Source organism: Jaculus jaculus, chromosome 21 (genome assembly GCF_020740685.1).
Source record: "Jaculus jaculus isolate mJacJac1 chromosome 21, mJacJac1.mat.Y.cur, whole genome shotgun sequence".
Lineage (NCBI taxonomy): Eukaryota > Metazoa > Chordata > Mammalia > Rodentia > Dipodidae > Jaculus > Jaculus jaculus.
In genome coordinates, this window is record NC_059122.1 from 2,497,415 (window position 1) to 2,510,127 (window position 12,713).

Here is a 12,713-nt window from a genome sequence, read left to right on the forward strand (position 1 = left end):
GACCAAGTAGGCTTTATCCCAGAGATGCAAGGATGGTTCAACATACGCAAATCTATAAATGTAATACATTACATAAACGGGTTGAAGAACAAAAATCACATGATCATCTCATTAGATGCAGAGAAAGCATTTGACAAAATCCAACATCCCTTCATGATAAAAGTCCTACAGAGACTGGGAATAGAAGGAACATATCTTAATATAATAAAGGCTATTTATGACAAGCCTACAGCCAACATATTACTAAATGGGGAAAAACTGGAAGCTTTTCCACTAAAATCAGGAACAAGACAAGGGTGTCCACTGTCCCCACTTCTATTTAATATAGTTTTGGAAGTCTTAGCCATAGCAATAAGGCAAGAGACACACATAAAAGGGATACAAATTGGAAAGGAAGAAATCAAGTTATCATTATTTGCAGATGACATGATTCTATACATAAAGGACCCTAAAGACTCTACTAGCAAGCTGTTAGAGCTGATCAAAACCTACAGCAATGTAGCAGGATACAAAATAAATACACAGAAATCAGTAGCCTTCATATATGCTAACAACAAACACACAGAGGATGAAATCAGAGAATCACTCCCATTCACAATTGCATCAAAAAAAAATAAAATACCTTGGAATAAACCTAACCAAGGAAGTAAAGAATCTATACCATGAGAACTTTAAAACACTCAAGCAAGAAATTGCAGAAGACACTAGAGGGTGGAGAAACATCCCTTGTTCCTGGATTGGAAGAATCAATATCGTGAAAATGGCAATCTTACCTAAAGCAATCTACACATTTAATGCAATCCCTATCAAAATTCCAAAGGCATTCTTCATGAAGTAGAAAAAACAATCCAAAAATTCATTTGGAATCACAAAAAACCTCGAATATCTAAAATAATACTGAGCAACAAAAAAGAGGCTGGTGGTATCACCATACCTGATTTTAACCTATACTACAGAGCCATAGTAACAAAAACAGCATGGTACTGGCACAAAAACAGACATGTAGATCAGTGGAACAGAATAGAGGACCCAGATGTAAGCCCAAGTAGCTATAGCCACCTGATATTCGATAAAAATGCCAAAAATACTCATTGGAGAAGAGACAGCCTCTTCAGCAAATGGTGTTTTGAAAACTGGATAAATATCTGCAGAAGGATGAAAATAGATTCTTCTCTCTCGCCATGCACAAGAATTAAGTCCAAATGGATTAAAGACCTTAACATCAGACCGGAAACTCTGAAACTGCTAGAGGAAAAAGTAGGGGAAACCCTTCAACATATTGGTCTTGGCAAAGACTTTCTGAATACAACCCCAATTGCTCAGGCAATAAAACCACAGATTAACCACTGGGACCTAATGAAATTACAAAGATTTTGCACCGCAAAGGACACAGTGAAAAAAGCAAAGAGGCAACCTACAGAATGGGAAAAAATCTTCGCCAGCTATATATCTGATAGAGGATTAATATCTAGGATATACAAAGAACTCAAAAAGTTAAATAATAAGGAATCAAACAAGCCAATCAAAAAATGGGCTATGGAGCTAAATAGAGAGTTCTCAAAGGAAGAAATATGAATGGCATATAAGCATCTAAAAAAATGTTCTACGTCACTAGTCATCAGGGAAATGCAGATTAAAACTACATTGAGATTCCATCTCACTCCTGTCAGATTGGCCACCATCATGAAAACAAATGATCATAAATGTTGGCGGGGATGTGGGAAAAAAGGAACCCTTCTGCACTGCTGGTGGGAATGCAATCTGGTCCAGCCATTGTGGAAAACAGTGTGGAGGTTCCTAAAACAGCTAAAGATTGATCTACCATATGACCCAGCTATAGCACTCCTAGGCATATATCCAAAGGACTCATCTCATTTCCTTAGAAGTACATGCTCAACCATGTTTATTGCTGCTCAATTTATAATAGCTTGGAAATGGAACCAGCCTAGATGTCCCTCAACAGATGAGTGGATGATGAAGATGTGGCACATTTATACAATGGAGTTCTACTCAGCGGTAAAGAAAAATGAAGTTATGAAATTTGCAGAAAAATGGATGGACCTGGAAAGTATTATACTAAGTCAGGTAACCCAGGCCCAGAAAGCCAAGCGCCACATGTTCTCTCTCATATGTGGATCCTAGCTACAGATGACTGGGCTTCTGTGTGAGAATGAAAATACTTAGTAGCAGAGGCCAGTAAGTTGAAAAGGAGACATAAAGGGTGGAGAAAGGAAGGGAGGAGGGTACTTAATAGGTTGATATTGTATATATGTAATTACAATGATTGTAATGGGGAGGTAATATGATGGAGAATGGAATTTCAAATGGGAAAGTGTGGGGGTAGGGAGGGAGGGAATTACCATGGGTTATATTTTATAATCATGGAAAATGTTAATAAAAATTAAAAAAAAAAATAATTCAAGGGCTGGAGAGATGGCTTTAGTGGTTAAGGTGTTTGCCTGCAAAGCCTAAGAACCCATGTTCAACTCTCCAGATCCCATGTTAGCCAGGCCCACAAAGGTGAGACAAGCGCAAGGTCTCATATGCCCACTAGGTGGCGCAAACATCTGGCGTTCGATTGCAGAGGTCCTGGCGTTCCAATTCTCTCTTTTTCTCTCTCTCATTTTCTCTAAAATATACATATATATGAATGAAATGGAAGAGGACCAACAAAGAGTTCTCAATAGATATCTCAATAAAATTGAAGATAATCAAAAATAAGTTGGGACACTATGCAAAGAGACATTGCCTCTCTCCCATAACTGACGGCCACCACCACAATACATGACCCACAATCCCCATGGGGATGACTTGCATCCCCAACGAGGAGGGTCCCTTTGGGAAAGGGGCAGGGAGGAGGGAAAGGATGGTACCAACATGTGTTGTTTACATACTAAGTATGCCCAGAACTAATAAAAATAAATTTTAAAACATCTTAGCAGAAAGATATATGAAATATAGAATCAACAACGCAAAAGCGAACTTAATGGTCCATGGAATAAACTCAATGAGGGCATGTTCAAATGCAGAAACAAAGTCTAAGAGACAACAAGAAAGTCAAAACAGGAAACGAAAATGCAATTCAATAAAAAGATGGAGACACTGAAGAAAAATGAAATGGAAACTACCAAGGAAAGAAAAGTGAAATGACTTTTCCAAAAGGCTCCCAAGAAAGCCTCACTACGTAGAGGACAGAAAGTCAGAACCCAAGGAGAAGACAAAGGAAATATTCCAGTTGTCCAAAAATAATGACGAGATTTTTCTTTTTCAAGTATGAACAGAATATGAAGGAAATGGAGGACATCTGAAAAAGACCAAATATCCTAATTATGGGCATACAAGAAGGGGAAGAACGGCAGGCCAAAGGCATAGAGAGAAACGTCAACAAAAGTATTGAGGGCAATTTTCCTATTCTCACACGAGAGAGAGAGAGAGAGAGAGAAAGGGAAGGAGGCCCATCCAGGTATAGGAGATACACAGAACATCAAATAGACAAGGGCAGACAGAACTTCTCCACATCATATTATAGTTAAAACCCTAACTACTGAAACCCAAACGCTAGCAAGAGAAAAACAGCTTGTGGGCTGGGAAGGTGGCTCAGCGGTTAAGGCATTTGCCTGCAAAGCCAAAGGATCCAGGTTCGATTCCCCAGGACCCAGGTAAGCCAGATGCACAAGGTGGAGCATGCGTCTGGAGTCCGGTGCAGTGGCTGGAGGTCCTGGAGCGCCCATTCTCTTTCCCTGTCTCTATCTGCCTCTTTCTCTGCCTGTTGCTCTCAAATAAATGAAGAAAAATATTTTTTTAAAAAGAATACCGTCTCCCCTACTTGCTTTCCAGCATTCTAATTCAATAGTTTATTAAAATCGAAATTGAATAGATGCCATATATTTATGACTTTTTTTTAACAGTTGCTATTATTTTGGTGCATTTTCACATAGAGAGTTAATGCCTTCTCCCATAAAACTGACATGGCATCATTTTATCTGGACAAAAAAAACCTGACATTACCTGAGGCAGCCAAGCAGAGACAGTGACAGCTGCATAGCCTCGAGTCAGTGGAAATGGAGGACTGACGAGCTTCCACCACGTATCGGTAATATTTCTAGAACCCCAAATTACAGCTTACATAGTTCAAAGGTTTTACTCCGCATAAACACATAAAATTATCTTCTCAGGAAACACTGGACACTTATCTTCAATACGTAAGACCCAAGAACCCTACAGCGAGGCTCATAGAAGCTTCACATTAAAAATCCTTCACACGCCACAACCTTAGAAAAACGTAATCTAGGGGAAAAAAGCATACACGGTATCAGTTCAAAGCTTTCTTATGGTTTGGAGCCATTTCAGCCTCTTTTACTCTTTTTTTTTAATATTTAAAAAAATTTATTTATTTATTTATTTGAGAGTGACAGACGCAGAGAGAAAGACAGATAGAGGGAGAGAGAGAGAATGGACGCGCCAGGGCTTCCAGCCTCTGCAAACGAACTCCAGACGCGTGCGCCCCCTTGTGCACCTGGCTAACGTGGGACCTGGGGAACCGAGCCTCGAACCGGGGTCCTTACGCTTCACAGGCAAGCGCTTAACCGCTAAGCCATCTCTCCAGCCCCCTCTTTTACTCTTGAAGTTACTAGCCTCAAGCCCATGATCCTCTTTCCCCTGCTTCCCAAGTGCTGGGGTCATAGGCACGGAGGAATTTTTCCAACTTAAATGAATTTTTCCCATTGGCATAGTGAAATGTCACAAGAATACAAGCTAAATTTAATGATGCAATTTTAATAAATTAAATCATGCATACACTCACACGCTCACCACAGCCTTTACAATCCCCCAGAAAAGTTTTCAGAAACTCTTTCCTCTTCCACTTTCAGCACCAGGCAAGCCCAAAGCTGTCACTCTCATTTCGTCCTTTTCATACCCATGGTTTCCCAAGACGTCATTTCTTCTAAGCGCGTCCGGTTTGCTTGACTTTGTACAACGACCTTGGATTCGTCTAGGCTGCTATGTGCAGTTTATCCCTCTTTATTGCTATGCCATTTTCCATTTTATGGGTGTACCATAATCTGTTTCAATTCAGTAATTGTTGGATATTGGGACCCTTCCCAGTTTGTCTCTACTGTGAATTTTACCATATGCGTTTTGCACACCAATCTCTGCGTGAGCATATGTTCTCATTTCGCTTTGAGTAAATATTTAAGAAGGATTGCTGTGTCACGTAATAGACATACGTTTGGGCATCTCTTGCCAGACGTGCGATGTTCTAGAACAGATCATTTTGTCAACTCGATGAGCAACAAACTCAACTTCTGTCACAGATGTGTATTCTTATTGATAAAAATGATAACAAAGTTGGGGTTGGTGCCATAGAGGAATTGCCACCTAAATGAAAATATTGACATCGAGCTTTTAGCGTCTTCCAAATACTAAAAATAAACTTTTGCTACAGCAGAGATCAGATGCTAAATTTGCCTTTCCGGGTGGTTTTGCCAGCAGTTGCTGAGTCATCCATTGAGTAATTCTGGCGAACTTAAAGAAAGCAATGCCATTGGTGGAAAATAAGCTCCACAGAGGCTGAACTGGGGGGCTGGAGAGATAGCTTAGCAGTTAAGGCGCTTGCCTGCAAAGCCAAAGGACCCAGGTTCGATTCCCCAGGACCCACTTAAGCCAGATGCACAAGGTGGTGCATCCGTCTGGAGTTTGCTTGCAGTGGCTGGAGGCCCGAGGTGCCCATTCTCTCTGTCTGTCTCTCTCTCTCTTTCTCTCTATCTGCCTCTCAAATCAATATATTATTTTTAAAAATAAAGCTGAATTGGGAATACCCTTGGAAGAGATGAAAATGAAATGAAGCATCTAACACGAATTTACTATAAGGCACAAGGCAGGTATCTGGGATGAACATGAAATTGCTCGCATTTTATTTTTGAGGAAGAATTTAACCTTGAATCCAGATCCCAATGACATCAAAAGCTTGCTATGTGTCAAAGGAAGAACTGGAAAAAGAGCAGCTAATGGTGAAAAAGTCAACTCCATGGCTTAAAATTACTGGATTTGCTTTCCTCTTTAAATGGTGGGACAACTTGAACCATTTAAATCAGTTTGTTGACCATAAAAAAATACATAGGATACAAGTGTGTAAGTGAGTGATTACTGAACAGTTTCTTTATCTAGTAAGAATGGGTTTGGTTTTTTTTTTTTTTTTTTTTTTTTTTTTACCCCTTTGTTTGTTTGAGATTGGGTTCCCTCTTATTACACAGATAGTTTTCAAGCAGAATTTGTGTGGGCGAGCAAAGAAAGCAACTGCCTTACAATTTTGTACTAACTTCTCTGTGTGCTCTGCTGTTTGTAAAACATTTATGAGAGGCTATTGTAAAACGGAAACAGCAAATAAAACAAATCCAGCACTAGAAAACTAACGTGGATGACACACTCTTAAAAAAAAAAAAAAAAACCAAGGAAAACAATTTCCATTTTGACATTTTTTTAGAACACTCTGCCATTTTCCTGGCGCTTTATATATCATTAAATTTTTTCATAGCCTAGGAAAATGAGCGAAGGAAACTGTTTATGCAACTGCTTCAAAACAGTCCTCATTCTCCAACTGAACTGGCAGAACACGGCCATAGAACTGGTTCAGTGGTAGGGTGATTGCCCAGCAGGCATGAGGCCATTGGTTGTTAAGTGCCCCTAGTGGCCCCCCACACCCCCAAAGAAGGAAAACAGGCAGAGAAGGCTCAGAGGAAAGTAAGGGGCACCCAGTCAGTGCCCATCAGCCTTCATACCTGATTGATTGCAGGAGTCCCTTCATGACCAAACAACAACAAAATATCTTTGGATTCTCCAATCTCTTCTACACTGTGAGAGTATTTGCATATAACCTCACACATCCTCCCTTCCTGTCCTCTCTAGAGTACTTACAATGCCCAGTACAGTGTAAATAGTTGTTATCTTGTGCTGTTTAAGAGATAGGGACAAGGAGCTGGGCGTGGTGGCGCACGCCTTTAATCCCAGCGCTCGGGAGGCAGAGGTAGGAGGATCGCCGTGAGTTCGAGGCCACCCTGAGACTCCATAGTGAATTCCAGGTCAGCCTGGGCTAGAGTGAGACCCTATCTCGAAACAAAAAAAAAAGAGAGAGACAGGAACAAGGAAAAGTGTATACGTGGAGTATATAGATACAAAACTTTAAAAATATTTTCAGTCAACGTTGATTAAACTCTTAGATGCAGAGGGCCAACTGTACGTCCCACTTCCTGTTGTTCTAAGTTGATTTTGTGCTTTAACTATACTGAGAATCATTTTGCTACATAAAGTTAACCGCGACTTTTGGTAATGATAATTGGCGGGCTTTTATTTTATTTTATGTTTTTGTATTTTTTATTTCTTTGAGCGCTATAGACAATGAGAGTAAGAGAGAGAGAGCCCTGGGGACAAAGTCACCCCTAGTGGAGAACCACTATTCCGTAGTCAGAGCTTATTTTAGAGGAGAAAGTTTATAACAAATAGCTTCAGGTTCTGCTATACTTAAAATTATATCTTGGCGGAGAACTTTGTAAAACTTACTGCATGTCTGCCACATTTGAAACCTTAAGGCAACTTTACTGCTGCATAAGGAGTAAGATGGAATTTTCTTAGAAGGTTATAAAAACGTATGTTTGGGGCTGGAGAGATGGCTTAGTGGTTAAGCGCTTGCCTGTGAAGCCTAAGGACCCCGGTTCGAGGCTCGGTTCCCCAGGTCCCACGTTAGCCAGATGCACAAGGGGGCGCACGCGTCTGGAGTTCGTTTGCAGTGGCTGGAGGCCCTGGTGCGCCCATTCTCTCTCTCTCTTTCTCTCTCTGTCTGTCACTCTCAAATAAATAAAAATAGACAAAAAAAAATTTAAAAAACAAAACAAAACAAAAAAAAAGTATGTTTGGATCTGTAAGGAAGTGTTAAAACTTGTTTTCTAGTGTGGCTAATTCAAACTTGATCATCACCAACAAGGTGCAGTTCTCTGCGCTTCAAACCCTCACCTACACTTAGTGCCATTGTTTATTTTTCACCGCAAGGGTGGGAATATCATGGTATTTTGAGGGAGCTTAAATTTACATCTCCAAATGATTATTATTTTTTTGTTTTTTTGAGGTAGGGTCTCACTGTAGCCCAGGCTGACCTGGAATTCACTATGGAGTCTCAGGGTGGCCTCGAACTCACGGCGATCCTCCTACCTCTGCCTCCCGAGTGCTGGGATTAAAGGTGTGCACCACCACGCCCGGCTCTCCAAAAGATTATTTTAATGCATTGGAAACTTTTGCAAATAATGTGTGTTTTCTCTCTCTACAAGCCTCACTATTCAACCCATGTATCATGTCAACTTTCCTAGCTGTTCAAGATTCTTTTTGGGAATTTGTCCTGGTCATCAGTTTTATTGTCTTGACCATTTCATTTCAAGATTTAGACTGAAAGATTTTTTTGTTTATTTTTATTTAGTTATCTGAGAGCAACAGACAGAGAAAGAGGGAGAGAGAGAGGGAGAGAGAGAATGGGTACGCCAGGGTCTCCAGCCACTGCAAATGAACTCCAGACACGTGCACCCCCTTGTGCATCTGGCTAACGTGGGTCCTGGGAAGTCAAGCCTCGAACCAGGGTCCTTTGGCTTCACAGGCAAGTGCTTAACTGCGAAGCCATCTCTCCAGCCCAAGATTTGCACTTTTTTAAAGGTGGAGTACAGAGTATCTTATGTTATCATACAATAATTTCCCACATGTATTTCTGTTCTCAATTCTTCCACATATATAATGTGGAGTCATTTTCTATGGGCAACTTTCTTCCAGTAATTAACTGCAATCTAGTTTCTTCATGAACTGGATGGTGAGGAAAGATTGTTCTCCTTCATGACGTGCATGTGACTGTATCCCAGCCCTGATCCTGTGGAGACATGAAATTCCTTCCCAGTCCCCCAAGCACAGACAGGTGGTCTATGCTCACTGAGACACTACCTCATTCCACTTCTACATAGAGAATTAGAAACCTCATTTTCAGTGAGTTCTGATAAAATATCCAGTTTAATGCATTGGACATAGCACTTTCCTAGTGACATAAGAACAATGTTCCCAAAGGAATATATTCCCTCCTCAAAACACACCTAATCATTCAAAGGAACACCTGATGCAATATAGCTGATAAAAACATAGCAGAAAGGGGGGCTGGAGAGATGGCTTAGCGGTTAAACGCTTGCCTATGAAGCCTAAGGACCCCAGTTCAAGGCTCGATTCCCCAGGACCCACGTTAGCCAGATGCACAAGGGGGCACACACGTCTGGAGTTCGTCTGCAGTGGCTGGAGGCCCTGGCATGCCCATTCTCTCTCTCTCTCTCTCTCTCTCTCTCTCTCCCCGTGTGTGTGTTTTGTGTGTGTCTGCCTCTCTCGCTCTCTCAAATAAATAAATAAATTTAAAACAATATAGCAGAAAAAAAACTGGAAAATTGCTTTCTAATCCATCGTGAATCATGAACTATATAAGATTGCTTGATTTCCTCTTGTCTCCCCACCCTAACCTCCCCCACTTATAAGCTTTCTTTTTGTCCTAAGATGTCAAGATTTTGTAAATAGCAATGCCCACAGCTGGTACAGAATGGTTATAGGTCTGAAGACTTGCCCCAGGTCTTCCCTGTAAATCACTGCCTTCCACGTACCTAATCCTTTTCCTTCCACTGACCCTATTAAATTTGGCAAGGTGGGCGAGTTGCCACCTCAGGGTGCTCGAAACAGGACCAAAGGCATTTCCACTGTGCTTGGTAAAAATTTCACAGTCTCATAAAAGATAACCTTCCAAAGCCCCAAAATGTCGTTACAAGTTTCTGCAAACAGGGGTTACGGTTACCTGGTTCCCATTTTCCTTTTATTACTCTGTTGAAACCTATTTCCTAAAAAGCTTTCGAAGATATCCTGGCTAAATTGTGGAGCGACCAGTGAAAGGTGTGAAGGCGCACGGGAACTCAGCCCTTCACTAATCGCTGAGCACCGGCCCCGTATCCTGACCTTCGCTGAGCCCAGCGACAGAGGCTCTGCTTAAACCAAAGCTCCTGGCTCCCAATCGAGGGGTCTCAGGGTCTCGAACACACACCCGTTCCTCCTCTTTCCTTCCTCTCGCTCTCTAATGACAGGCCCGTGTCTCCTGGGTCCTGCACTGGTGGCCTCTGGGTCCGTGAGTAAATGACCTCTTTCCTGCACTGGGTGAGTGGCCTTAGAGGCCCTGCTCGGGGTAAAATCACTCAGGAACAATCTGGATCTCCCACGGCACATCCAGCCCTGCCCCACCGTGTGTGGAACCGTGCCCCACAGGAAGGGATTGTCACCGTGAAGGACAACCTCACAAGGCCAGACAGGAGTGAGGACTGCTTTGTTTGTGACCCAAGCCCTCCGTGTGGCTCTCTGACTCACCTCACCTCTCTCCGCAGACGTCCAGTTGGTTCTTCTTACTACCAGGCTGTCTACAGACACTTCAGGATCCCAGGTTCCTAATGCTTGTTTCTTGGACTGAAATCAGCAGCTACTGAGGGTGAGCCTCTGTCTTTCAGCACATGCTCAGTCCCTGCCTTTAGCAGAGGTTGATCCACTGTCCCCGCCTCTGGAGTGGTCAGGTCCTATAGCATCGGCCCCTCCTGGACACAGCCAGAGCTGGGAACAGGTGAACAGCTCTTCCCACCTGGACTCATGACTTTCTCATTGCTACAAACAGCTGACCAGGGCTGGAGAGATGGCTTAGCGGTTGAGCGCTTGCCTGTGAAGCTTAAGGATCCCGGTTCGAGGCTCGACTCCCCAGGACCCGCGTTAACCAGATGCACAAGGAGGCACACGTGTCTGGAGTTCGTTTGCAGTGGCTGGAGGCCCTGGTATGCCCATTTCTTTCTCTCTCTCTCTGCCTCTGCCTCTCTCTGTCTGTCACTCTCAAATAAATAAATAAAATAAACACCAAAAGAGGTAAAAAAAATCTGACCAGAAGCAACCTAAGAAAAGAAAAGATTTTTTTTTTTTAATTTTTGGCTTGCATTTCCAAGGGCTATTCCACCGTGATGAGTCACGTTGCAGTTAGAAGGCACAGGATGAACAAGAAGTGGGGTCAGGCTATGAAACCTCAAGTCCTGCCCCTCGTGACACACTTCAACCGACAACGCTCCACTTCATAAAGTTTCCACAGCCTTCCAAAACAAGGCCACCATCTTGGGACCATGTGCTCAAATACGTGAGCCTGTTGAGGACAATTTACTTTTGAAACCACCATACGACCAAATGCTACCTCCCCATGTCGCACACACCTGAGGTCACTCAGCAGAGGTTAAGGACATTAATCAGTTAGTCAGCATTCCTAATCTGTACCTCATTTTAGATACGATTTCAGCTTCTCAAGAATGTGCCTTTCCTGGTGGTATCACCAGACCTGATTTTAACCTATACTACAGAGCCATAGTAACAAAAACAGCATGGCACTGGCACAAAAACAGACATGTAGATCAGTGGAACAGAATAGAGGACCCAGATGTAAGTCCAGGTAGCTATAGCCACCTGATATTCGATAAAAATGCCAAAAATACTCATTGGAGAAAAGACAGCATCTTCAGCAAATGGTGTTGGGGAAACTGGATATATATCTGTAGAAGGATGAAAATAGATTCTTCTCTCTCTCCATGTACAAGAATTAAGTTCAAATGGATTAAAGACCTCAACATCAGATCTGAAACTCTGAAACTGCTAGAGGAAAAAGTAGGGGAAACCCTTCAACATATTGGTCTTGGCAAAGACTTTCTAAATACAACCCCAACTGCTCAGGCAATAAAACCACAGATTAGGGCTGGAGAGATGGCTTAGCGGTTAAGCGCTTGCCTGTGAAGCCTAAGGACCCCGGTTCGAGGCTCAGTTCCCCAGGTCCCACGTTAGCCAGATGCACAAGGGGGCGCACGCGTCTGGAGTTCGTTTGCAGTGGCTGGTAGCCCTGGCGCGCCCATTCTCTCTCTCTCTCTCTCTCTCTCTCTCTCTCTCTCTCTCTGCCTCCTTCTCTGTCTGTTGCTCTCAAATAAATAAATAAAAAATAAAAATAAACCAAAAAAAATTTAAAAAAAAGACCTTTAAAAAAAATAAAATAAAATAAAACCACAGATTAATCACTGGGACCTCATGAAATTACAAAGATTTTGCACTACAAAGGACACAGTGAAAAAAGCAAAGAGGCAACCTACAGAATGGGGAAAAATCTTTGCCAGCTATATATCTGATAGAGGATTAATATCTAGGATACACAAAGAACTCAAAAAGTTAAATAATAAGGAATCAAACAAGCCAATCAAAAAATGGGCTATGGAGCTAAATAGAGCATTCTCAAAGGAAGAAATACGTATGGCATATGAGCATCTAAAAAAATGTTCTACGTCACTAGTCATCAGGGAAATGCAGATTAAAACTACATTGAGATTCCATCTCACTCCTGTCAGATTGGCTACCATCATGAAAACAAATGATCAGAAATGCTGGCGGGGATGTGGAAAAAGAGGAACCCTTCTACACTGCTGGTGGGAATGCAATCTGGTCCAGCCATTGTGGAAATCAGTGTGGAGGTTCCTAAAACAGCTAAAGATTGGTCTACCATATGACCCAGCTATAGCACTCCTAGGCATATATCCTAAGGACTCCTCTCATTTCCTTAGAAGTACGTGCTCAACCATGTTTATTGCTGCTCAATTTAT

The 12,713-nt window shown here is 42.1% G+C and overlaps 1 pseudogene; it reads left to right on the plus strand.

Moving 5' to 3' along the window:
* The window catches only part of LOC101602667, a 47,022-nt pseudogene extending 40,882 nt beyond the window's left edge, over positions 1-6,140 (plus strand).
* The last annotated feature ends 6,573 nt before the right edge of the window (positions 6,141-12,713 follow it).